The following is a 25,827-nucleotide window of genomic DNA, read 5'->3' on the forward strand; positions in this document are numbered from 1 at the left end:
TACTAAACGAGAGCCGGAAGATCGAAGCTCAGGAAAGGCAACCTGGGGAACACCTTGGAGTGTAACACACCCTCTCGCTACACCCCATACCCAATTTGAAGGCCTAATGCAGCGTAGTTTCCAACAACTACTAAACGAGAGCCGGAAGATCGAAGCTCAGGAAAGGCAACCTGGGGAACACCTTGGAGTGGAACACACCATCTCTCTACACCCCATACCCAATTTGAAGGCCTAATGCAGAGTAGTTTCCAAGAACTACTAAACGAGAGCCGGAAGATCGAAGCTCAGGAAAGGCAACCTGGGGAACACCTTGGAGTGTAACACAACGTCTCTCTACACGACGGAAGGGCTGATTCTTAGGAAGGAAGGCTGTTGGAAATAAGCATTGCGCGTCCGAGGGTGATTATATTCTTATTAGGTATATACTCACCCTCGGACGCGCCCTGCTTCTTTATTTGGAATGAATGTTTATTTGCAATGTGGTGTTGACTTTCTCTATTATTTTGGTAATTAATGATTTTATTATTTTCATTATTTTGCATCTTCTCGGCAATAATATAAAGAAGACGCGACAGGACAACACTCGGTGGATGCCATATGTGTGTTTTCAATTTAAAAAAACTTTCAGTTAACTACTTGCAGGAGAAAGTAATTGTAGCTGGTGGCCATTTTTAGTACTGTACCAGATTTTAGTTGTGTGTTTGTTTTTAATGTTAAAATGTCTGCATTTGATATCTCACCAGTATTTTCTTTTTTATAAGCAAAATACTTATTTTTATATTTTCTGATGTTGGTTCCAGGGGTACACGGCCAGCAGTGCCCTGGTCAGTGTAGTAGTAGTTGAAAGAATGGACCGCAGACAGGCATCGAAGGCCTAAAATAATAACACATGGCTGTAGGCAATTTTAAATTGGTTCCAGGGGTACACGGACAGCAGTGGTGTGGTCAGTGGAGGCCTAGTGGAAGGAGTGACCGCAGACAGGCATCGAAGGCCTAAAATAATAACACATGGCTGTAGGCAATTTTAAATTGGTTCCAGGGGTACACGGACAGCAGTGGTGTGGTCAGTGGAGGCCTAGTGGAAGGAGTGACCGCAGACAGGCATCGAAGGCCTAAAATAATAACACATGGCTGTAGGCAATTTTAAATTGGTTCCAGGGGTACACGGACAGCAGTGGTGTGGTCAGTGGAGGCCTAGTGGAAGGAGTGACCGCAGACAGGCATCGAAGGCCTAAAATAATAACACATGGCTGTAGGCAATTTTAAATTGGTTCCAGGGGTACACGGGCAGCAGTGACCTGGTCAGTGTAGTAGTAGTTGAAAAAATGGACCGCAGACAGGCATCGAATGCCTAAAATAATAACACATGGCTGTAGGCAATTTTAAATTGGTTCCAGGGGTACACGGACAGCAGTGGTGTGGTCAGTGGAGGCCTAGTGGAAGGAGTGACCGCAGACAGGCATCGAAGGCCTAAAATAATAACACATGGCTGTAGGCAATTTTAAATTGGTTCCAGGGGTACACGGGCAGCAGTGACCTGGTCAGTGTAGTAGTAGTTGAAAGAATGGACCGCAGACAGGCATCGAAGGCCTAAAATAAAAAAATTGGGCTGGCTGTAGGCAATTTTAAATTGGTTCCAGGGGTACACGGACAGCAGTGGTGTGGTCAGTGGAGGCCTAGTGGAAGGAGTGACCGCAGACAGGCATCGAAGGCCTAAAATAATAACACATGGCTGTAGGCAATTTTAAATTGGTTCCAGGGGTACACGGGCAGCAGTGACCTGGTCAGTGTAGTAGTAGTTGAAAAAATGGACCGCAGACAGGCATCGAATGCCTAAAATAATAACACATGGCTGTAGGCAATTTTAAATTGGTTCCAGGGGTACACGGACAGCAGTGGTGTGGTCAGTGGAGGCCTAGTGGAAGGAGTGACCGCAGACAGGCATCGAAGGCCTAAAATAATAACACATGGCTGTAGGCAATTTTAAATTGGTTCCAGGGGTACACGGACAGCAGTGGTGTGGTCAGTGGAGGCCTAGTGGAAGGAGTGACCGCAGACAGGCATCGAAGGCCTAAAATAATAACACATGGCTGTAGGCAATTTTAAATTGGTTCCCGGGGTACACGGGCAGCAGTGACCTGGTCAGTGTAGTAGTAGTTGAAAAAATGGACCGCAGACAGGCATCGAATGCCTAAAATAATAACACATGGCTGTAGGCAATTTTAAATTGGTTCCAGGGGTACACGGGCAGCAGTGACCTGGTCAGTGTAGTAGTAGTTGAAAGAATGGACCGCAGACAGGCATCGAAGGCCTAAAATAAAAAAATTGGGCTGGCTGTAGGCAATTTTAAATTGGTTCCAGGGGTACACGGACAGCAGTGGTGTGGTCAGTGGAGGCCTAGTGGAAGGAGTGACCGCAGACAGGCATCGAAGGCCTAAAATAATAACACATGGCTGTAGGCAATTTTAAATTGGTTCCAGGGGTACACGGGCAGCAGTGACCTGGTCAGTGTAGTAGTAGTTGAAAAAATGGACCGCAGACAGGCATCGAATGCCTAAAATAATAACACATGGCTGTAGGCAATTTTAAATTGGTTCCAGGGGTACACGGACAGCAGTGACCTGGTCAGTGTAGTAGTAGTTGAAAGAATGGACCGCAGACAGGCATCGAAGGCCTAAAATAAAAAAATTGGGCTGGCTGTAGGCAATTTTAAATTGGTTCCAGGGGTACACGGACAGCAGTGGTGTGGTCAGTGGAGGCCTAGTGGAAGGAGTGACCGCAGACAGGCATCGAAGGCCTAAAATAATAACACATGGCTGTAGGCAATTTTAAATTGGTTCCAGGGGTACACGGGCAGCAGTGACCTGGTCAGTGTAGTAGTAGTTGAAAAAATGGACCGCAGACAGGCATCGAATGCCTAAAATAATAACACATGGCTGTAGGCAATTTTAAATTGGTTCCAGGGGTACACGGACAGCAGTGGTGTGGTCAGTGGAGGCCTAGTGGAAGGAGTGACCGCAGACAGGCATCGAAGGCCTAAAATAATAACACATGGCTGTAGGCAATTTTAAATTGGTTCCAGGGGTACACGGGCAGCAGTGACCTGGTCAGTGTAGTAGTAGTTGAAAGAATGGACCGCAGACAGGCATCGAAGGCCTAAAATAAAAAAATTGGGCTGGCTGTAGGCAATTTTAAATTGGTTCCAGGGGTACACGGACAGCAGTGGTGTGGTCAGTGGAGGCCTAGTGGAAGGAGTGACCGCAGACAGGCATCGAAGGCCTAAAATAATAACACATGGCTGTAGGCAATTTTAAATTGGTTCCAGGGGTACACGGACAGCAGTGACCTGGTCAGTGTAGTAGTAGTTGAAAGAATGGACCGCAGACAGGCATCGAAGGCCTAAAATAAAAAAATTGGGCTGGCTGTAGGCAATTTTAAATTGGTTCCAGGGGTACACGGGCAGCAGTGACCTGGTCAGTGTAGTAGTAGTTGAAAGAATGGACCGCAGACAGGCTTAGAAGGCCTAACATAACAAACTTGGGCTGGCTGTAGGCACTTTTAAATTGGTTCCAGGGGTACACGGGCAGCAGTGGTCTGGTCAGTGGAAGTCTAGTGGAAGGAGTGACCGCAGACAGGCTTCCAAGGCCTAACATAACAAACTTGGGCTGGCTGTAGGCACTTTTAAATTGGTTCCAGGGGTACACGGGCAGCAGTGGTCTGGTCAGTGGAAGTCTAGTGGAAGGAGTGACCGCAGACAGGCTTCCAAGGCCTAACATAACAAACTTGGGCTGGCTGTAGGCACTTTTAAATTGGTTCCAGGGGTACACGGGCAGCAGTGGTCTGGTCAGTGGAAGTCTAGTGGAAGGAGTGACCGCAGACAGGCTTCGAAGGCCTAACATAACAAAATTGGGCTGGCTGTAGGCACTTTAAATTGGTTCCAGGGGTACATGGGCAGCAGTGTATGGTCAGTGGAAGTCTAGTGGAAGGAGTGACGGCAGACAGTCTTCGAAGGCCTAACATAACAAAATTGGGCTGACTGTAGGCACTTTTAAATTGGTTCCAGGGTAACACGGCCAGCAGTGGCCTGGTCAGTGTAGTAGTTGTAGAAAGAAGGGACCGCAGACAGGCTTCGAAGGCCTAACATAACAAAAATGTCAAAACAATGGTATTGTCAGTGCCAGGCATTGAAGGATGTCAGCGGCTAGACTACACATTGGTGAAGCTGTGAGAGATAATTTTGCTAGTGGTAGAGCACTGTTTGAGCTGGGGGGGGAACTGTCTTGTGGCCGGCGGTACAGGCACAGGGCCCCTCATATTACAACGGTGTGTCTGACGTTGGGTGCGCACCACCACCGCCAGAGACACTTTATTGTACTATGAGGGACCCAGTGGCAGTGCCGTCGACCAAAAGCGGCCACACCCACCTCTTCAGACAAACAGCACTCTCAAGGGTCCAAGCGCAAAGTGGCGATAGCACGGCCCCGTGTGGGGAGTTTAGCCATTTCGTGAGGTGGAAACATGTCGTATGCTGGACAATCAGGTGAAGAAAATTACGAGATTGGAAAAGTCATTCAGAATAGTCCACAGGCAAGACCTTTTCATAGGAAAGCTAGGTGTCAGCCGGGCAGGGTGGGGCAAAAGATTTTGAAATCCAGTTGTGGTTCATTTTAATGAAGGTTAGATCATCTACATTTTGGGTAGCCAGACGAGTCCTTTTTTCTGTTAGTATTGAACCTGCAGCACTGAATACTCTTTCTGATAGGACACTAGCTGCCGGGCAAGCAAGCTCCTGCAATGCATATTCTGCCAATTCTGGCCAGGTGTCTAATTTGGATGCCCAGTAATCAAATGGGAATGACGGTTGAGGGAGAACATCGATAAGGGATGAAAAATAGTTTGTAACCATACTGGACAAATGTTGTCTCCTGTCACTTTGAATTGATGCTGCAGTACCTGTCCTGTCTGCGGTCATAGAAAAATCACTCCACAACCTGGTCAGAAAACCCCTCTGTCCAACGCCACTTCTGATTTCTGCCCCTCTAACACCTCTGGTCTGCTGGCCCCTGGAGCTCGTGTGAGAACGATCACGGGCGCTGTGTGCAGGGAATGCCAGAAGCAAACGGTCAACAAGAGTTGATTGTTTTGTTGCTAATATTAGTTCCAAGTTCTCATGTGGCATAATATTTTGCAATTTGCCTTTATAGCGAGGATCAAGGAGGCAGGCCAACCAGTAATCGTCATCGTTCATCATTTTTGTAATGCGTGTGTCCCTTTTGAGGATACGCAAGGCATAATCCGCCATGTGGGCCAAAGTTCCCGTTGTCAAATCTGCGGTTGTGCTTGGTTGAGGGGCAGTTGCAGGCAAATCTACGTCACTTGTGTCCCTCAAAAAACCAGAACCCGGCCTTGCCACGCCACCAATTTCCCGTGCCCCCGGGAAAGCTTCCTCATTAAAAATATACTCATCCCCATCATCCTCCTCATCCTCCACCTCCTCTTCGCCCGGTACCTCGTCATGTACACTGCCCTGACCAGACAATCGCTGACTGTCATCAAGGCTTTCCTCTTCCTCTGGTGCAGACGCCTGATCCTTTATGTGCGTCAAACTTTGCATCAGCAGACGCATTAGGGGGATGCTCATGCTTATTATGGCGTTGTCTGCACTAACCAGCCGTGTGCATTCCTCAAAACACTGAAGGACTTGACACATGTCTTGAATCTTCGACCACTGCACACCTGACAACTCCATGTCTGCCATCCTACTGCCTGCCCGTGTATGTGTATCCTCCCACAAAAACATAACAGCCCGCCTCTGTTCGCACAGTCTCTGAAGCATGTGCAGTGTTGAGTTCCACCTTGTTGCAACGTCTATGATTAGGCGATGCTGGGGAAGGTTCAAAGAACGCTGATAGGTCTGCATACGGCTGGAGTGTACAGGCGAACGGCGGATATGTGCGCAAAGTCCACGCACTTTGAGGAGCAGGTCGGATAACCCCGGATAACTTTTCAGGAAGCACTGCACCACCAGGTTTAAGGTGTGAGCCAGGCAAGGAATGTGTTTCAGTTGGGAAAGGGAGATGGCAGCCATGAAATTCCTTCCGTTATCACTCACTACCTTGCCTGCCTCAAGATCTACAGTGCCCAGCCACGACTGCGTTTCTTGCTGCAAGAACTCGGACAGAACTTCCGCGGTGTGTCTATTGTCGCCCAAACACTTCATAGCCAATACAGCCTGCTGACGTATGCCAGTAGCTGCCCCATAATGGGAGACCTGGTGTGCAACAGTGGCAGGTGCGGATGGAGTGTTTGTGCGACTGCGGTCTGTGGACGAGCTCTTGCTTCTGCAGGAGGACGAGGAGGAGGAGGAGGAGGGGGTGCGAACGGCTACAGACAACTGTTTACTAGACCGTGGGCTAGGCAGAACTGTCCCAAACTTGCTGTCCCCTGTGGACCCTGAATCCACCACATTTACCCAGTGTGCCGTGATGGACACGTAACGTCCCTGGCCATGCCTACTGGTCCATGCATCTGTTGTCAGGTGCACCTTTGTGCTCACAGATTGCCTGAGTGCATGGACGATGCGCTCTTTAACATGCTGGTGGAGGGCTGGGATGGCTTTTCTGGAAAAAAAGTGTCGACTGGGTAGCTCGTAGCGTGGTACAGCGTAGTCCATCAGGTCTTTGAAAGCTTCGCTTTCAACTAACCGGTAGGGCATCATCTCTAACGAGATTAGTCTAGCTATGTGGGCGTTCAAACCCTGTGTACGCGGATGCGAGGCTAAGTATTTCCTTTTTCTAACCATAGTCTCATGTAGGGTGAGCTGGACTGGAGAGCTGGAGATCGTGGAACTAGCGGGGGTGCCGGTGGACATGGCAGACTGAGAGACGGTGGGAGATGGTATTGTTGCCGCCGGTGCCCTAGATGCAGTGTTTCCTACTACGAAACTGGTGATTCCCTGACCCTGACTGCTTTGGCCTGGCAAAGATACCTGCACAGATACAGCAGGTGGTGCGCTAAATGGTGGTCCTACACTGCCGGAAGGGATGTTGCGTTGATGACTAGCTTCATTGGCCGAGGGTGCAACAACCTTAAGGGACGTTTGGTAGTTAGTCCAAGCTTTCAAATGCATGGTGGTTAAATGTCTATGCATGCAACTAGTATTGAGACTTTTCAGATTCTGACCTCTGCTTAAGGAAGTAGAACATTTTTGACAGATGACTTTGCGCTGATCAATTGGATGTTGTTTAAAAAAATGCCAGACTGCACTCTTTCTAGCATCGGATACCTTTTCAGGCATTGCAGACTGAGCTTTAACCGGATGGCCACGCTGTCCTCCACCAGGTTTTGGCTTTGCCACGCGTTTTGGGCAAGATACGGGCCCGGCAGATGGAACCTGTGGCGATGTTGATGCCTGCTGCGGCCCCTCCTCCTCCTCTGCTTCAGAACTGCTGCCGCCTGCACCCTGTTCCCCCAATGGCTGCCAATCGGGGTCAAGAACTGGGTCATCTAATAACTCTTCTTGTACCTCCTGCGCAACTTCGTCTGTGTCACCGTGTCGTTCGGTGGTATAGCGTTCGTGATGGGGCAACATAGTCTCATCAGGGTCTGATTCTTGATCAGCACCCTGCGAGGGCAATGTTGTGGTCTGAGTCAAAGGACCAGCATAGTAGTCTGGCTGTGGCTGTGCGTCAGTGCACTCCATGTCAGATTCAATTTGTAATGGGCATGGACTGTTAACTGCTTCACTTTCTAAGCCAGGGACGGTATGTGTAAAGAGCTCCATGGTGTAACCCGTTGTGTCGCCTGCTGCATTCTTCTCTGTTGTTGTTTTTGCTGAAGAGGACAAGGAAGTGACTTGTCCCTGACCGTGAACATCCACTAACGACGCGCTGCTTTTACTTTTACCAGTTTCACGAGATGAGGCAAAAGAGCTAGAGGCTGAGTCAGCAAGATAAGCCAAAACTTGCTCTTGCTGCTCCGGCTTTAAAAGCGGTTTTCCTAATCCCAGAAAAGGGAGCGTTCGAGGCCTTGTGTAGCCGGACGACGAACCTGGCTCCACAGCTCCAGACTTAGGTGCAATATTTTTTCCCCCACGACCACCTGATGCTCCACCACTACCACTACCCTCATTACCAGCTGACAATGAACGCCCCCGGCCACGACCTCTTCCACTAGACTTCCTCATTGTTTTAAAAACGTAACCAAACTAACGTTATTTGTTGCAGTCACACAACTTACACGGTGAGCTATAACTTCAGTATGATTTAGCTACCCCTTTACAGGTTGGTGAGACCACAGCGAAAATCAGGCCCAATGTTACACACTCTTTTTTTGGTGGCTGCAAATTAGAGAGATGCCCCACACGCAGGACTGTCACTGAAGCACAAATGTTAATATTAATGTCACACTATTATTTTTTTTTTATTTTTATTTTTTTCAGGAACACTTTAGAAACCCCCCCAAAAAAAAAAAATAGATTTTTGCAGGGAGAATTTAGAAAACAAATGTAACAAACTATATGCTTTCTATGGGCCACTGAGTGAGAGATGACGCACACAGGAATCAGGAGTGGCACACAAGCCCAGAGGCCAATATTTTTCTACCAATGATTGATGGAGTTATTTTCTCTGGTAGATTTTGGAACCCAAATCAAGGAAAAAAAATGTAGGCTTTCTATGGACCACAATTGGAGAGAGAGAGAGAGAGAGATGGCACACCCAGGAGTCAAGACTGGCACACAAGCAGAAAGGCCAATATTAATCTCCCACTGTTTTTTTTTTTTTTTTTTTTCAGGGAGACTTTAGAAAAAAAAATAATAAAAAAAATATGATTTTATCAGGAAGAATTTAGAAACCAAATAAAATAAAATGATTTTTTCAGGGAGAATTTATAAAACAAATAAAAACAAAAATAGGCGTTCTATGGCCCACTGACTGAGAGATGACGCACACAGGAGTCAGGAGTGGCACACAAACCCAGAGGCCAATATTTTTCTACCAATGATTGATGTAGTTATTTTCTCTGGTAGATTTTAGAACCCAAATCAAGGAAAAAAAATATAGGCTTTCTATGGACCACAATTGGAGAGAGAGAGAGAGAGAGAGAGAGAGAGAGAGAGAGAGATGGCACACCCAGGAGTCAAGACTGGCACACAAGCAGAAAGGCCAATATTAATCTCCCACTGTTTTTTTTGGTTGTTTTTTTTTTTTTTTTTTCAGGGAGACTTTAGAAAAAAAAATAATAAAAAAAATATGATTTTATCAGGAAGAATTTAGAAACCAAATAAAATAAAATGATTTTTTCAGGGAGAATTTATAAAACAAATAAAACCAAAAATAGGCGTTCTATGGCCCACTGACTGAGAGATGACGCACCCAGGAGTCAAGACTGGCACACAAGCAGAAAGGCCAATATTAATCTCCCACTGTTTTTTTTTTTTTTTTTCAGGGAGACTTTAGAAAAAAAAATAATAAAAAAAATATGATTTTATCAGGAAGAATTTAGAAACCAAATAAAATAAAATGATTTTTTCAGGGAGAATTTAGAAAACAAATAAAACCAAAAATAGGCGTTCTATGGCCCACTGACTGAGAGATGACGCACACAGGAGTCAGGAGTGGCACACAAACCCAGAGGCCAATATTTTTCTACCAATGATTGATGTAGTTATTTTCTCTGGTAGATTTTAGAACCCAAATCAAGGAAAAAAAATATAGGCTTTCTATGGACCACAATTGGAGAGAGAGAGAGAGAGAGAGAGAGAGAGAGAGAGAGAGATGGCACACCCAGGAGTCAAGACTGGCACACAAGCAGAAAGGCCAATATTAATCTCCCACTGTTTTTTTGGTTGTTTTTTTTTTTTTTTTTTCAGGGAGACTTTAGAAATAAAAATAATAAAAAAAATATGATTTTATCAGGAAGAATTTAGAAACCAAATAAAATAAAATGATTTTTTCAGGGAGAATTTAGAAAACAAATAAAACCAAAAATAGGCGTTCTATGGCCCACTGACTGAGAGAGAGAGAGAGAGATGGAACGCTTAGTACTGGCACACAAGCCCAAAGGGCAATATTAATCTTTCTTTTTTTTTTTCCAGGGAGAATTTCTAAAACCCAAAAAAAAAATAAAATAGGCTTTCTATGGCCCACTATTTGTGAGAGAGATGGGACGCTCAGGACTGGCACAGATGGCACGCTCAGGACTGGCACAGAAGCCCAGAGGCCAATATTAATCTCCCTTTTTTTCTGGGAGAATTTATAAAACCAAAAAAATATTTAAATAGGCTTTCTATGGCCCACTATTTGTGAGAGAGATGGCACGCTCAGGACTGGCACAGATGGCACGCTCACAACTGGCACACAAGCCCAGAGGCCAATATTAATCTTCCTTTTTTCAGGGAAAATTTATAAAACAAAAAAAAAAATTAAATAGGCTTTCTATGGCCCACTATTTGTGAGAGAGATGGCACGCTCAGGGCTGGCACAGATGGCACGCTCAGGACTGGCACACAAGCCCAGAGGCCAATATTAATCTCCCTTTTTTTCAGGGAGAATTTATAAAACCCCCAAAAAAAATAAAATAGGCTTTCTATGGCCCACTATTTGTGAGAGAGATGGGACGCTCAGGACTGGCACAGATGGCACGCTCAGGACTGGCACAGAAGCCCAGAGGCCAATATTAATCTCCCTTTTTTTCTGGGAGAATTTATAAAACCAAAAAAATATTTAAATAGGCTTTCTATGGCCCACTATTTGTGAGAGAGATGGCACGCTCAGGACTGGCACAGATGGCACGCTCACAACTGGCACACAAGCCCAGAGGCCAATATTAATCTCCCTTTTTTCAGGGAGAATTTCTAAAACCCCAAAAAAAAATAAAATAGGCTTTCTATGGCCCACTATTTGTGAGAGAGATGGGACGCTCAGGACTGGCACAGATGGCACGCTCAGGACTGGCACAGAAGCCCAGAGGCCAATATTAATCTCCCTTTTTTTCTGGGAGAATTTATAAAACCAAAAAAATATTTAAATAGGCTTTCTATGGCCCACTATTTGTGAGAGAGATGGCACGCTCAGGACTGGCACAGATGGCACGCTCACAACTGGCACACAAGCCCAGAGGCCAATATTAATCTCCCTTTTTTCAGGGAAAATTTATAAAACAAAAAAAAAAATTAAATAGGCTTTCTATGGCCCACTATTTGTGAGAGAGATGGCACGCTCAGGGCTGGCACAGATGGCACGCTCAGGACTGGCACACAAGCCCAGAGGCCAATATTAATCTCCCTTTTTTTCAGGGAGAATTTATAAAACCCCCCAAAAAAATAAAATAGGCTTTCTATGGCCCACTATTTGTGAGAGAGATGGGACGCTCAGGACTGGCACAGATGGCACGCTCAGGACTGGCACAGAAGCCCAGAGGCCAATATTAATCTCCCTTTTTTTCTGGGAGAATTTATAAAACCAAAAAAATATTTAAATAGGCTTTCTATGGCCCACTATTTGTGAGAGAGATGGCACGCTCAGGACTGGCACAGATGGCACGCTCACAACTGGCACACAAGCCCAGAGGCCAATATTAATCTCCCTTTTTTCAGGGAGAATTTCTAAAACCCCAAAAAAAAATAAAATAGGCTTTCTATGGCCCACTATTTGTGAGAGAGATGGGACGCTCAGGACTGGCACAGATGGCACGCTCAGGACTGGCACAGAAGCCCAGAGGCCAATATTAATCTCCCTTTTTTTCTGGGAGAATTTATAAAACCAAAAAAATATTTAAATAGGCTTTCTATGGCCCACTATTTGTGAGAGAGATGGCACGCTCAGGACTGGCACAGATGGCACGCTCACAACTGGCACACAAGCCCAGAGGCCAATATTAATCTCCCTTTTTTCAGGGAGAATTTCTAAAACCCAAAAAAAAAATAAAATAGGCTTTCTATGGCCCACTATTTGTGAGAGAGATGGGACGCTCAGGACTGGCACAGATGGCACGCTCAGGACTGGCACAGAAGCCCAGAGGCCAATATTAATCTCCCTTTTTTTCTGGGAGAATTTATAAAACCAAAAAAATATTTAAATAGGCTTTCTATGGCCCACTATTTGTGAGAGAGATGGCACGCTCAGGACTGGCACAGATGGCACGCTCACAACTGGCACACAAGCCCAGAGGCCAATATTAATCTCCCTTTTTTCAGGGAAAATTGATAAAACAAAAAAAAAAATTAAATAGGCTTTCTATGGCCCACTATTTGTGAGAGAGATGGCACGCTCAGGGCTGGCACAGATGGCACGCTCAGGACTGGCACACAAGCCCAGAGGCCAATATTAATCTCCCTTTTTTTCTGGGAGAATTTATAAAACCAAAAAAATATTTAAATAGGCTTTCTATGGCCCACTATTTGTGAGAGAGATGGCACGCTCAGGACTGGCACAGATGGCACGCTCACAACTGGCACACAAGCCCAGAGGCCAATATTAATCTCCCTTTTTTCAGGGAAAATTTATAAAACAAAAAAAAAAATTAAATAGGCTTTCTATGGCCCACTATTTGTGAGAGAGATGGCACGCTCAGGGCTGGCACAGATGGCACGCTCAGGACTGGCACACAAGCCCAGAGGCCAATATTAATCTCCCTTTTTTTCAGGGAGAATTTATAAAACCAAAAAAAAAAATAAATAGGCTTTCTATGGCCCACTATTTGTGAGAGAGATGGCACGCCTAGGGCTGGCACAGATGGCACGCTCAGGACTGGCACACAAGCCCAGAGGCCAATATTAATCTCCCTTTTTTTCAGGGAGAATTTATAAAACCCAAAAAAAAATAAAATAGGCTTTCTATGGCCCACTATTTGTGAGAGAGATGGCACACTCAGGACTGGCACACAAGCCCAAAGGCCAATATTAATCTCCCACTGTATTTTTATCAGGGAGAATTTATACACCCCACAAAAAAAAATACAGAAAAATGAAAAGGCTTTCTATGGCCCACTATGTGAGAGAGATGGCACACACAGGGATGGCACTCTAGCAGAAATGCCAAATTGCCAATCTTAATCTCCCACCAAAAAAAAAAAAAAAAAAAAAACAGGGAATGTCCTACAATTACTATCTCCCTGCCTGCAGTAATCTCAGCCAGGTATGGCAGGCAGCTACTATCTCCCTGCCTGCAGTAATCTCAGCCAGGTATGGCAGGCAGCAATAAGGAGTGGACTGATGCACAAATGAAATAAAAAGTGTGGACAAACAAAAAAGATAGCTGTGCAGAAAGGAAGGAACAAGAGGATTTGTGCTTTGAAAAAAGCAGTTGGTTTGCACAGCGGCGTACACACAGCAATGCAGCTATCAGGGAGCCTTCTAGGGCAGCCCAATGAGCTACAGCGCTGAGGGGAAAAAAAAAAAAAAAAAAACTTCCACTGTCCCTGCACACCGAGGGTGGTGTTGGACAGTGCAAATCGCTGCAGCACAAGCGGTTTTGTGGTTAATGGACCCTGCCTAACGCTATCCCTGCTTCTGACAAAGCGGCAGCAACCTCTCCCTAAGCTCAGATCAGCAGCAGTAAGATGGCGGTCGGCGGGAACGCCTCTTTATAGCCCCTGTGACGTCGCAGACAGCAAGCCAATCACTGCAATGCCCTTCTCTAAGATGGTGGGGACCAGGACCTATGTCATCACGCTGCCCACACTCTGCGTTTACCTTCATTGGCTGAGAAATGGCGCTTTTCGCGTCATTGAAACGCGACTTTGGCGCGAAAGTCGCGTACCGCATGGCCGACCCCGCACAGGGGTCGGATCGGGTTTCATGAAACCCCGACTTAGCCAAAAGTCGGCGACTTTTGAAAATGTTCGACCCGTTTCGCTCAACCCTACCCACGAGTACTAAGAGAACTAAGTAATGTAATAGATAAACCATTATTTCTTATTTTTAGGGACTCTATAGAGACAGGGTCTGTTCCGCAGGATTGGCGCATAGCAAATGTGGTGCCAATATTCAAAAAGGGCTCTAAAAGTGAACCTGGAAATTATAGGCCAGTAAGTCTAACCTCTATTGTTGGTAAAATATTTGAAGGGTTTCTGAGGGATGTTATTCTGGATTATCTCAATGAGAATAACTGTTTAACTCCATATCAGCATGGGTTTATGAGAAATCGCTCCTGTCAAACCAATCTAATCAGTTTTTATGAAGAGGTAAGCTATAGACTGGACCACGGTGAGTCATTGGACGTGGTATATCTCGATTTTTCCAAAGCGTTTGATACCGTGCCGCACAAGAGGTTGGTACACAAAATGAGAATGCTTGGTCTGGGGGAAAATGTGTGTAAATGGGTTAGTAACTGGCTTAGTGATAGAAAGCAGAGGGTGGTTATAAATGGTATAGTCTCTAACTGGGTCGCTGTGACCAGTGGGGTACCGCAGGGGTCAGTATTGGGACCTGTTCTCTTCAACATATTCATTAATGATCTGGTAGAAGGTTTACACAGTAAAATATCGATATTTGCAGATGATACAAAACTATGTAAAGCAGTTAATACAAGAGAAGATAGTATTCTGCTACAGATGGATCTGGATAAGTTGGAAACTTGGGCTGAAAGGTGGCAGATGAGGTTTAACAATGATAAATGTAAGGTTATACACATGGGAAGAGGGAATCAATATCACCATTACACACTGAACGGGAAACCACTGGGTAAATCTGACAGGGAGAAGGACTTGGGGATCCTAGTTAATGATAAACTTACCTGGAGCAGCCAGTGCCAGGCAGCAGCTGCCAAGGCAAACAGGATCATGGGGTGCATTAAAAGAGGTCTGGATACACATGATGAGAGCATTATACTGCCTCTGTACAAATCCCTAGTTAGACCGCACATGGAGTACTGTGTCCAGTTTTGGGCACCGGTGCTCAGGAAGGATATAATGGAACTAGAGAGAGTACAAAGGAGGGCAACAAAATTAATAAAGGGGATGGGAGAACTACAATACCCAGATAGATTAGCGAAATTAGGATTATTTAGTCTAGAAAAAAGACGACTGAGGGGCGATCTAATAACCATGTATAAGTATATAAGGGGACAATACAAATATCTCGCTGAGGATCTGTTTATACCAAGGAAGGTGACGGGCACAAGGGGGCATTCTTTGCGTCTGGAGGAGAGAAGGTTTTTCCACCAACATAGAAGAGGATTCTTTACTGTTAGGGCAGTGAGAATCTGGAATTGCTTGCCTGAGGAGGTGGTGATGGCGAACTCAGTCGAGGGGTTCACGAGAGGCCTGGATGTCTTCCTGGAGCAGAACAATATTGTATCATACAATTATTAGGTTCTGTAGAAGGACGTAGATCTGGGTATTTATTATGATGGAATATAGGCTGAACTGGATGGACAAATGTCTTTTTTCGGCCTTACTAACTATGTTACTATGTTACTAAAGGGGCTTAACTTTCTCCCCCACTAATAAATTTGATCTTTTTACAGCCACCAAGAACCTACACCTTTTCTCAAGGAAATTGATCCTCAAGAAGTTATTTGAGAAGGGTGGCCAAGAGTTAACTGGTGATGACATAGAAAAGGAGGCATTGATGGCACTGGAGGATCTCTTAGACGAACAGACGTCTGGCACGGTAAGCACTTTTCCACATGATTGCCGACCCAAGTCAACCACATTTTCCCCCCTTGTCTCTATGTCCAGCAGTGGAGATTTTTACCAAGGTGGTTGTTCAAGATTTTCAGAAAATATCTACCAAACATAAATATGACAATTTAACAGCCAACCAAAGATTAGCTCTTGAACAACTCAGGAGTTATAAGGACATAGTAATAAAACCAGCAGACAAGGGGGGAAATGTGGTTCTTTGGCCTAGTGCCCTCTATGCGAGGGAAGCATGTAAACATCTCAGAGATAAAGAGACATATAAAAAACTGGATCATAATCCAGTAAAAAAATGTTTTCATAAATTAGAGGGCATCTTGGTTGGTGCTCATGATAGGGGCATTATTCCCAAACATGTGTTGGATGGTTTGCAAACCAAGTCCCCTAAGGTTCCAACGCTTTACTTCATTCCGAAGATCCACAAAAATCCCATTGACCCACCGGGTAGTCCGATAGTCTCTGGCATGGGAGGTTTGAGTGACCCCATATGTAAATTTGTGGATTACTATTTAAAGCCATTGGTTGAGTCACTCCCCTCCTATGCCAGGGACACGTCGGATGTCCTTCGTCGGATCAATGGGATACAGTTGGAGGATAACATGTGTCTTGTTACTGTGGATATACAATCCCTGTATACCTGCATTGGCCATAATGACGGTTTGGAGGCGGTCCGCTTTTTCCTGGATGCCAGCAACTGGGATGGCGCTATCTGTGATTTGGTCATGGAACTTTTGACATTCATATTGACAAGAAACTTCTCTGCATTCAAGGATGTTTTTTACTTACAGCAGCGTGGCACGGCCATTGGCGCGGCCTGTGCGCCCTCCTTCGTCAATCTCTTCCTGGGATATTGGGAGAGGGAGATATTTGGTGGGGGGGGCCGCAGGCCGCGGACCATGTGCAGTGCTGGCTGCGTTACATTGATGACCTATTTATCATATGGCAAGGGCCCGATGACGCTTTGCATGAATTCATGCAACAACTGAATGACAATTCATACAATATTAAATTAACATACCAGATGAGTAGGACCAAGGTGGATTTTCTGGACATTAGAATTGAGGTGGATGGTGAATAGTGTTGAGCATTCCGATACCGCAAGTATCGGGTATCGGCCAATATTTGCGGTATCGGAATTCCGATACCGAGTTCCGATATTTTTGTGATATCGGGAATCGGTCACATGACCGCTCAGCGACCAATCACAAGCCGCGACGTCATCGAAGGTCCTTAACTCGCTCATTCTTAGAAAGGGAAGCATGGCGGTTGCAGCGGTGACAACCAGGGCGCGTCCGAGGGTAAGTATATCAATATTTTTTATTTTTATTCTTTATTTTACACATGAATATGGATCCTAGGGCCTGAAGGAGAGTTTCCTCTCCTTCAGACCCTGGGAACCATAGAGGATACCTTCCGATATTTGTGTCCCATTGACCTGTATTGGTATCGGATATCGGTATCGGCAATATCCGATATTTTTCGGATATCGGCCGATACCATCCGATACCGATACTTTCAAATATCGGACGGTATCGCTCAACACTAATGGTGAACGATATTTGCTGACGGATGTCTTCAGAAAACCCACTTCGGTCAACTCACTTCTGCATGCTGATTCGGGTCACCCATATAGTACTATTAAAGCCATCCCAGTTAGTCAGCATCTTAGGATGAAGCGGATCTGCTTCTCAGCCACTAAATTCGAGGCCCAGTCAGCGGATCTTAAAGTTAGATTCCAAACAAGGGGATACAGTAACAGGAACATTAGAAAAGGGTATTTGAGAGCTAAATATACACTACGTGATGAATTGCTGTGCCCCAGAAGTAACTATAACAAAAGAATGTCTGAACAACAAGGCACAGTACGATTAATTTCCACCTATAATGGGGAATGGACCACGATGAGGAGTTGCCTCCAAAAGCATTGGGGCATCCTCAGAAGTGATCCATCATTTTCCAAATGCCTTAAGGACTATCCTTCAATGACTGCCAGAAGGAGTAAAAATTTGAGAGATTTACTAGTGTCCAGCCATTATGTTCCCAAGTTGAATGGATACAACTTTGGATCTGGCGGACCACCTAGGGGATGCTTTCCATGTGGCAACTGCATCTCATGTCCTAACATCAGTCGTATTGCCTCTTTTGATTCAGTTGATGGTGGAAGGACTTTCACTATCAACTATCATATAACTTGCAATACTACACAGGTTATATATTATGCCGTGTGTAGTTGCCCAAAAATATACATCGGACTAACTTCTCGTCGTTTGGGCACACGCATACATGAACACGTGCGTGATATAATGGCTGCACGAAATGAGATGGAAATGGCAAAACTCAAGACCGTACCACGCCATTTTATGCAGTTCCATGATTGTGACCCTAAGTCCATCATGGCACATGGGATTGACCACATTCAATGGGGCATCAGAGGTGGTGATGCTAAATGCATCCTGGCACAACAAGAGTGTCGTTGGATCACCACGTTGGGCACCATGACACCCAAGGGCCTTAATGAAGCGCACGGATTTTCTTCGTTTCTTTAATATAGTTGTCTGAGGGGATATATTCATCAGTTTGTCCTTACCACATACCCTCAGTTTTAATTTGGTATCTCTGTTCTTTTATTACATTTTAGTGTGCTTATACTCTTGTCCATATCCATATATGACTTCTGACGTTGGGAGTATTCATGAGGGAGAATGGAAGATTGAAGAATCCTATCAATTACCTTTGGATGGAGGAATATTAATGATCTGAAGTGGATTATCCTATTTGTATGAAATACGATGTATATTGCCTACTGCTACTTGGACATTTGTCTTGATATGCCTTATAGGTCCATGTGATCAACTATTTCTTCTGATCATTTTTTGATTAATTGTTCCTATCAATATTGAACTATGTGGCAATTACATAATCTATTTTCCTGATGTGTCCCCAATGTCGGCATATTCATTTTTCCTATGGCTTTAGTATATTTTAAAGTATTAACCCATTGGTTTAATTTTGTCTATGCAGAAAGAAAAAGGGAGATTCAAATTCTCACAAAGTGGATATACTTCAGTCCTGTTAGTTTGTCGTATATCAGCCAGCCACTTTCTGCCACTTACATTGTGTTGTTTTATGCACAGGACCTGAGTTTTGGTACAGTCTCCCAAAAAAAAAGTGAGATTCAAATTCTCACAAAGTGGATATACTTCAGTCCTGTTAGTTTGTCGTATATCAGCCAGCCACTTTCTGTCACTTACATTGTGTTGTTTTATGCACAAGGCCTGAGTTTTGGTTCAGTCTCCCCCCCCAAAAAAGGGAGATTTAAATTCTCAACAAGTTTATATACACATTCTACCTTAACATAGTAACATAGTAACATAGTTAGTAAGGCCGAAAAAAGACATTTGTCCATCCAGTTCAGCCTATATTCCATCATAATAAATCCCCAGATCTACGTCCTTCTACAGAACCTAATAAGTGTATGATACAATATTGTTCTGCTCCAGGAAGACATCCAGGCCTCTCTTGAACCCCTCGACTGAGTTCGCCATCACCACCTCCTCAGGCAAGCAATTCCAGATTCTCACTGCCCTAACAGTAAAGAATCCTCTTCTATGTTGGTGGAAAAACCTTCTCTCCTCCAGACGCAAAGAATGCCCCCTTGTGCCCGTCACCTTCCTTGGTATAAACAGATCCTCAGCGAGATATTTGTATTGTCCCCTTATATACTTATACATGGTTATTAGATCGCCCCTCAGTCGTCTTTTTTCTAGACTAAATAATCCTAATTTCGCTAATCTATCTGGGTATTGTAGTTCTCCCATCCCCTTTATTAATTTTGTTGCCCTCCTTTGTACTCTCTCTAGTTCCATTATATCCTTCCTGAGCACCGGTGCCCAAAACTGGACACAGTACTCCATGTGCGGTCTAACTAGGGATTTGTACAGAGGCAGTATAATGCTCTCATCATGTGTATCCAGACCTCTTTTAATGCACCCCATGATCCTGTTTGCCTTGGCAGCTGCTGCCTGGCACTGGCTGCTCCAGGTAAGTTTATCATTAACTAGGATCCCCAAGTCCTTCTCCCTGTCAGATTTACCCAGTGGTTTCCCATTCAGTGTGTAATGGTGACATTGATTCCTTCTTCCCATGTGTATAACCTTACATTTATCATTGTTAAACCTCATCTGCCACCTTTCAGCCCAAGTTTCCAACTTATCCAGATCCATCTGTAGCAGAATACTATCTTCTCTTGTATTAACTGCTTTACATAGTTTTGTATCATCTGCAAATATCGATATTTTACTGTGTAAACCTTCTACCAGATCATTAATGAATATGTTGAAGAGAACAGGTCCCAATACTGACCCCTGCGGTACCCCACTGGTCACAGCGACCCAGTTAGAGACTATACCATTTATAACCACCCTCTGCTTTCTATCACTAAGCCAGTTACTAACCCATTTACACACAATTTCCCCCAGACCAAGCATTCTCATTTTGTGTACCAACCTCTTGTGCGGCACGGTATCAAACGCTTTGGAAAAATCGAGATATACCACGTCCAATGACTCACCGTGGTCCAGCCTATAGCTTACCTCTTCATAAAAACTGATTAGATTGGTTTGACAGGAGCGATTTCTCATAAACCCATGCTGATATGGAGTTAAACAGTTATTCTCATTGAGATAATCCAGAATAACATCCCTCAGAAACCCTTCAAATATTTTACCAACAATAGAGGTTAGACTTACTGGCCTATAATTTCCAGGTTCACTTTTAGAGCCCTTTTTGAATATTGGCACCACATTTGCTATGCGCCAATCCTGCGGAACAGACCCTGTCGCTATAGAGTCCCTAAAAATAAGAAATAATGGTTTATCTATTACATTACTTAGTTCTCTTAGTACTCGTGGGTGTATGCCATCCGGACCCGGAGATTTATCTATTTTAATCTTATTTAGCCGGTTTCGCACCTCTTCTTGGGTTAGATTGGTGACCCTTAATATAGGGTTTTCATTGTTTCTTGGGATTTCACCTAGCATTTCATTTTCCACCGTGAATACCGTGGAGAAGAAGGTGTTTAACCCCTTCCCGACCTTTGACGCCACGTAGGCGTCATGAAAGTCGGTGCCAATCCGACCCATGACGCCTATGCGGCGTCATGGAAAGATCGCGTCCCTGCAGACCGGGTGAAAGGGTTAACTCCCATTTCACCCGATCTGCAGGGACAGGGGGAGTGGTAGTTTAGCCCAGGGGGGGTGGCTTCACCCCCTCGTGGCTACGATCGCTCTGATTGGCTGTTGAAAGTGAAACTGCCAATCAGCGATTTGTAATATTTCACCCATTATAACGGGTGAAATATTACAATCCAGCCATGGCCGATGCTAAAATTTCATCGGCCATGGCTGGAAATACTAGTGTGCCCCCACCCCTCCGATCGCCCCCCCACCCCCCCGATCTGGCCGGTACGCTGCTCCGGCTCCCCTCCGTCCAGTGCTCCGCTCCCCCCCGTGCTCGTGTCCGCTCCCCCCGTGCTCCAATCACCCCCCCGTGCTCCAATCACCCCCCCTGCACTCCGATCCACCCCCCCCGTGCTCCGTTCCACCCCCCCGTGCTCCATTCCAGCCCCCCCATGCTCCGTTCCACGCCCCCCGAGCTCCGTTCCACCCCTCCCGCGCTCCGATTCCCCCCCCCGTGCTCCGATCCCCCCCCCCCGTGGTCCCCCCCCACCCTATCATACTTACCGATCCAGCCGTGGTCCCGTCCGTCTTCTCCCGGGCGCCGCCATCTTCCAAAATGGCGGGCGCATGCACAGTGCGCCCGCCGAATCTGCCGGCCGGCAGATTCGTTCCAAAGTGCATTTTGATCACTGAGATATAATCTATCTCAGTGATCAAAATAAAAAAAATAATAAATGACCCCCCCCCCCTTTGTCACCCCCATAGGTAGGGACAATAAAAAAATAAAGAAATTTTTTTTTTTCCACTAATGTTAGAATAGGGTTAGGGTTAGGGGTAGGGTTAGGGGTAGGGTTAGGGGTAGGGGTAGGGTTAGGGCTAGGGTTAGGGTTAGGGGTAGGGTTAGGGGTAGGGTTAGGGGTAGGGGTAGGGTTAGGGGTAGGGTTAGGGGTAGGGGTAGGGGTAGGGCTAGGGTTAGGGTTAGGGGTAGGGTTAGGGGTAGGGTTAGGGGTAGGGTTAGGGTTAGGAATGTGCACACGTATTCTGGTCCTCTGCGGATTTTTCCGCTGCGGATTTGATAAATCCGCAGTGCTAAACCGCTGCGGATTTATGGCGGATTTACCGCGTTTTTTTCTGCGCATTTCACTGCGGTTTTACAATTGCGATTTTCTATTGGAGCAGTTGTAAAACCGCTGCGGAATCCGCACAAAGAAGTGACATGCTGCGGAATGTAAACCGCTGCGTTTCCGTGCAGTTTTTCTGCAGCATGTGTACAGCGATTTTTGTTTCCCATAGGTTTACATTGAACTATAAACTCATGGGAAACTGCTGCGGATCCGCAGTGTTTTCCGCAGCGTGTGCACATACCTTTAGAATTAGGCCATGTGCACACGGTGCGGATTTGGCTGCGGATTCGCAGCAGTGTTCCATCAGGTTTACAGTACCATGTAAACATATGAAAAACCAAATCCGCTGTGCCCATGGTGCGGAAAATACCACGCGGGAACGCTGCGTTGTATTTTCCGCAGCATGTCAATTCTTTGTGCGGATTCCGCAGCGTTTTACACCTGTTCCTCAATAGGAATCCGCAGGTGAAATCCGCACAAAAAACACTGGAAATCCGCGGAAAATCCGCAGGTAAAACACAGTGCCTTTTACCCGCAGATTTTTCAAAAATGGTGCGGAAATATCTCACACGAATCCGCAACGTGGGCACATAGCCTTAGGGTTAGGGTTGGAATTAGGGTTGTGGTTAGGGTTAGGGGTGTGTTGGGGTTAGTGTTGTGGTTAGGGGTGTGTTGGGGTTAGGGTTGTGATTAGGATTATGGCTACAGTTGGGATTAGGGTTAGGGGTGTGTTGGGGTTAGTGTTGGAGTTAGAATTGAGGGGTTACCACTGTTTAGGCACATCAGGGGTCTCCAAACGCAACATGGCGCCACCATTGATTCCAGCCAATCTCGTATTCAAAAAGTCAAATGGTGCTCCCTCACTTCCGAGCCCTGACGTGTGCCCAAACAGTGGTTTACCCCCACATATGGGGTACCAGCATACTCAGGACAAACTGCGCAACAATTACTGGGGTCCAATTTCTCCTGTTACCCTTGTGAATCTAAAAAAATGCTTGCTAAAACATAATTTTTGAGGAAAGAAAACGTATTTATTATTTTCACGGCTCTGCATTATAAACTTCTATGAAGCACTTGGGGGTTCAAAGTGCTCACCACACATCTAGATAAGTTCCTTTCAGGGTCTAGTTTCCAAAATGGGGTCACTTGTGGGGGGTTTCTACTGTTTAGGCACATCAGGGGCTCTGCAAACGCAACGTGACGCCCGCAGAGCATTCCATCAAAGTCTGCATTTCAAAACGTCACTACTTCACTTCCGAGCCCCGGCATGTGCCCAAACAGTAGTTTACCCCCACATATGGGGTATCACCGTACTCAGGAGAAACTGGACAACAAATATTGGGGTCAAATTTCTCCTGTTACCCTTGGGAAAATAAAAAATTGCAGGCTAAAAGATCATTTTTGAGAAAATAATTTTTTTTTTTATTTTCATGGCTCTGCGTTATAAACTTCTGTGAAGCACTTGGGGGTTCAAAGTCCTCACCACACATCTAGATTAGTTCCTTTGGGGGTCTAGTTTCTAAAATGGTGTCATTTCTGGGGGATCTCCAATGTTTAGGCACACAGGGGCTCTCCAAACGTGACATGGTGTCCGCTAATGATTGGAGCTAATTTTCCATTTAAAAAGCCAAATGGCGTGCCATCCCTTCCGAGCCCTGCCGTGCGCCCAAACAGTGGTTTACCCCCACATATGGGGTATCAGCGTACTCAGGACAAACTGGACAACAATATTTGGGGTCCAATTTCTCCTATTATCCTTGGCAAAATAGGAAATTCCAGGCTAAAAAATCATTTTTGAGGAAAGAAAAATTATTTTTTATTTTCATGGCTCTGCGTTATAAACTTCTGTGAAGCACCTGGGGGTTTAAAGTGCTCAATATGCATCTAGATAAGTTCCCTGGGGGGTCTAGTTTCCAAAATGGGGTCACTTGTGCGGGAGCTCCAATGTTTAGGCACACAGGGGCTCTCCAAACACGACATGGTGTCCGCTAACAATTGGAGCTAATTTTCCATTCAAAAAGTCAAATGGCGCGCCTTCTCTTCCGAGCCCTGCCGAGTGCCCAAACAGTGGTTTACCCCCACATATGAGGTATCGGCGTACTCGGGAGAAATTGCCCAACAAATTTTATGATCCATTTTATCCTACTGCCCATGTGAAAATGAAAAAATTGAGGCGAAAATAATTTTTTTGTGAAAAAAAATTACTTTTTCATTTTTACAGATCAATTTGTGAAGCACCTGAGGGTTTAAAGTGCTCACTAGGCATCTAAATTAGTTCCTTGGGGGGTCTAGTTTCCAAAATGGGGTCACTTGTGGGGGAGCGCCAATGTTTAGGCACACAGGAGCTATCCAAACGCGACATGGTGTCCGCTAACGATGGAAATAATTTTTCATTCAAAAAGTCAAATGGCGCTCCTTCCCTTCCGAGCCTTACCATGTGCCCAAACAGTGGTTTACCTCCACATGTGAGGTATTGGTGTACTCAGGAGAAATTGCCCAACACATTTTAGGATCCATTTTATCCTGTTGCCCATGTGAAAATGAAAAAATTGAGGCTAAAAGAATTTTTTTGTGAAAAAAAAGTACTTTTTCATTTTTACGGATCAATTTGTGAAGCACCTGGGGGTTCAAAGTGCTCACTATGCATCTAGATAAGTTCCTTGGGGCGTCTAGTTTCCAAAATGGGGTCACTTGTGGGGGAGCTCCAATTTTTAGGCACACGGGGGCTCTCCAAACGTGACATGGTGTCCGCTAAAGAGTGGAGCCAATTTTTGATTCAAAAAGTCAAATGGCGCTCCTTCCCTTCCAAGCCCTGCCGTGCGCCAAAACAGTGGTTTACCCCCACATATGAGGTATCAGCGTACTCAGGACAAATTGGACAACAACTTTCGTGGTTCAGTTTCTCCTTTTACCATTGGGAAAATAAAAAAATTGTTGCTAAAAGATAATTTTTGTGACTAAAAAGTTAAATGTTCATTTTTTCCTTCCATGTTACTTCTGCTGCTGTGAAGCACCTGAAGGGTTAATAAACTTCTTGAATGTGGTTTTGAGTACCTTGAGGGGTGCAGTTTTTAGAATGGTGTCACTTTTGGGTATTTTCAGCCAAATAGACCCCTCAAACTGACTTCAAATGTGAGGTGGTCCCTAAAAAAAATGATTTTGTAAATTTCGTTGTAAAAATGACAAATCGCTGGTCGAATTTTAACCCTTATAACTTCCTAACAAAAAAAAATTTTGTTTCCAAAATTGTGCTGATGTAAAGTAAACATGTGGGAAATGTTATTTATTAACTATTTTGTGTCACATATCTCTCTGGTTTAACAGAATAAAAATTCAAAATGTGAAAATTGCGAAATTTTCAAAATTTTCACCAAATTTCCGTGTTTATCACAAATAAATGCAGAATTTATTGACCTAAATTTACCACTAACATGAAGCCCAATATGTCACGAAAAAACAATCTCAGAACCGCTAGGATCCGTTGAAGCGTTCCTGAGTTATTACCTCATAAAGGGACACTGGTCAGAATTGCAAAAAACGGCAAGGTCTTTAAGGTCAAAATAGGCTGGGTCTTGAAGGGGTTAATATGTTAGCTTTTTCCTCGTCATCTACAACCATTCTTTCCTCACTATTTTTTAAGGGGCCTACATTTTCAGTTTTTATTCTTTTACTATTGATATAGTTGAAGAACAGTTTGGGATTAGTTTTACTCTCCTTAGCAATGTGCTTCTCTGTTTCCTTTTTGGCAGCTTTAATTAGTTTTTTAGATAAAGTATTTTTCTCCCTATAGTTTTTTAGAGCTTCAATGGTGCCATCCTGCTTTAGTAGTGCAAATGCTTTCTTTTTACTGTTAATTGCCTGTCTTACTTCTTTGTTTAGCCAAA

Source organism: Ranitomeya imitator, chromosome 6, assembly GCF_032444005.1.
Source record: "Ranitomeya imitator isolate aRanImi1 chromosome 6, aRanImi1.pri, whole genome shotgun sequence".
Classification (NCBI taxonomy): Eukaryota; Metazoa; Chordata; class Amphibia; order Anura; family Dendrobatidae; genus Ranitomeya; species Ranitomeya imitator.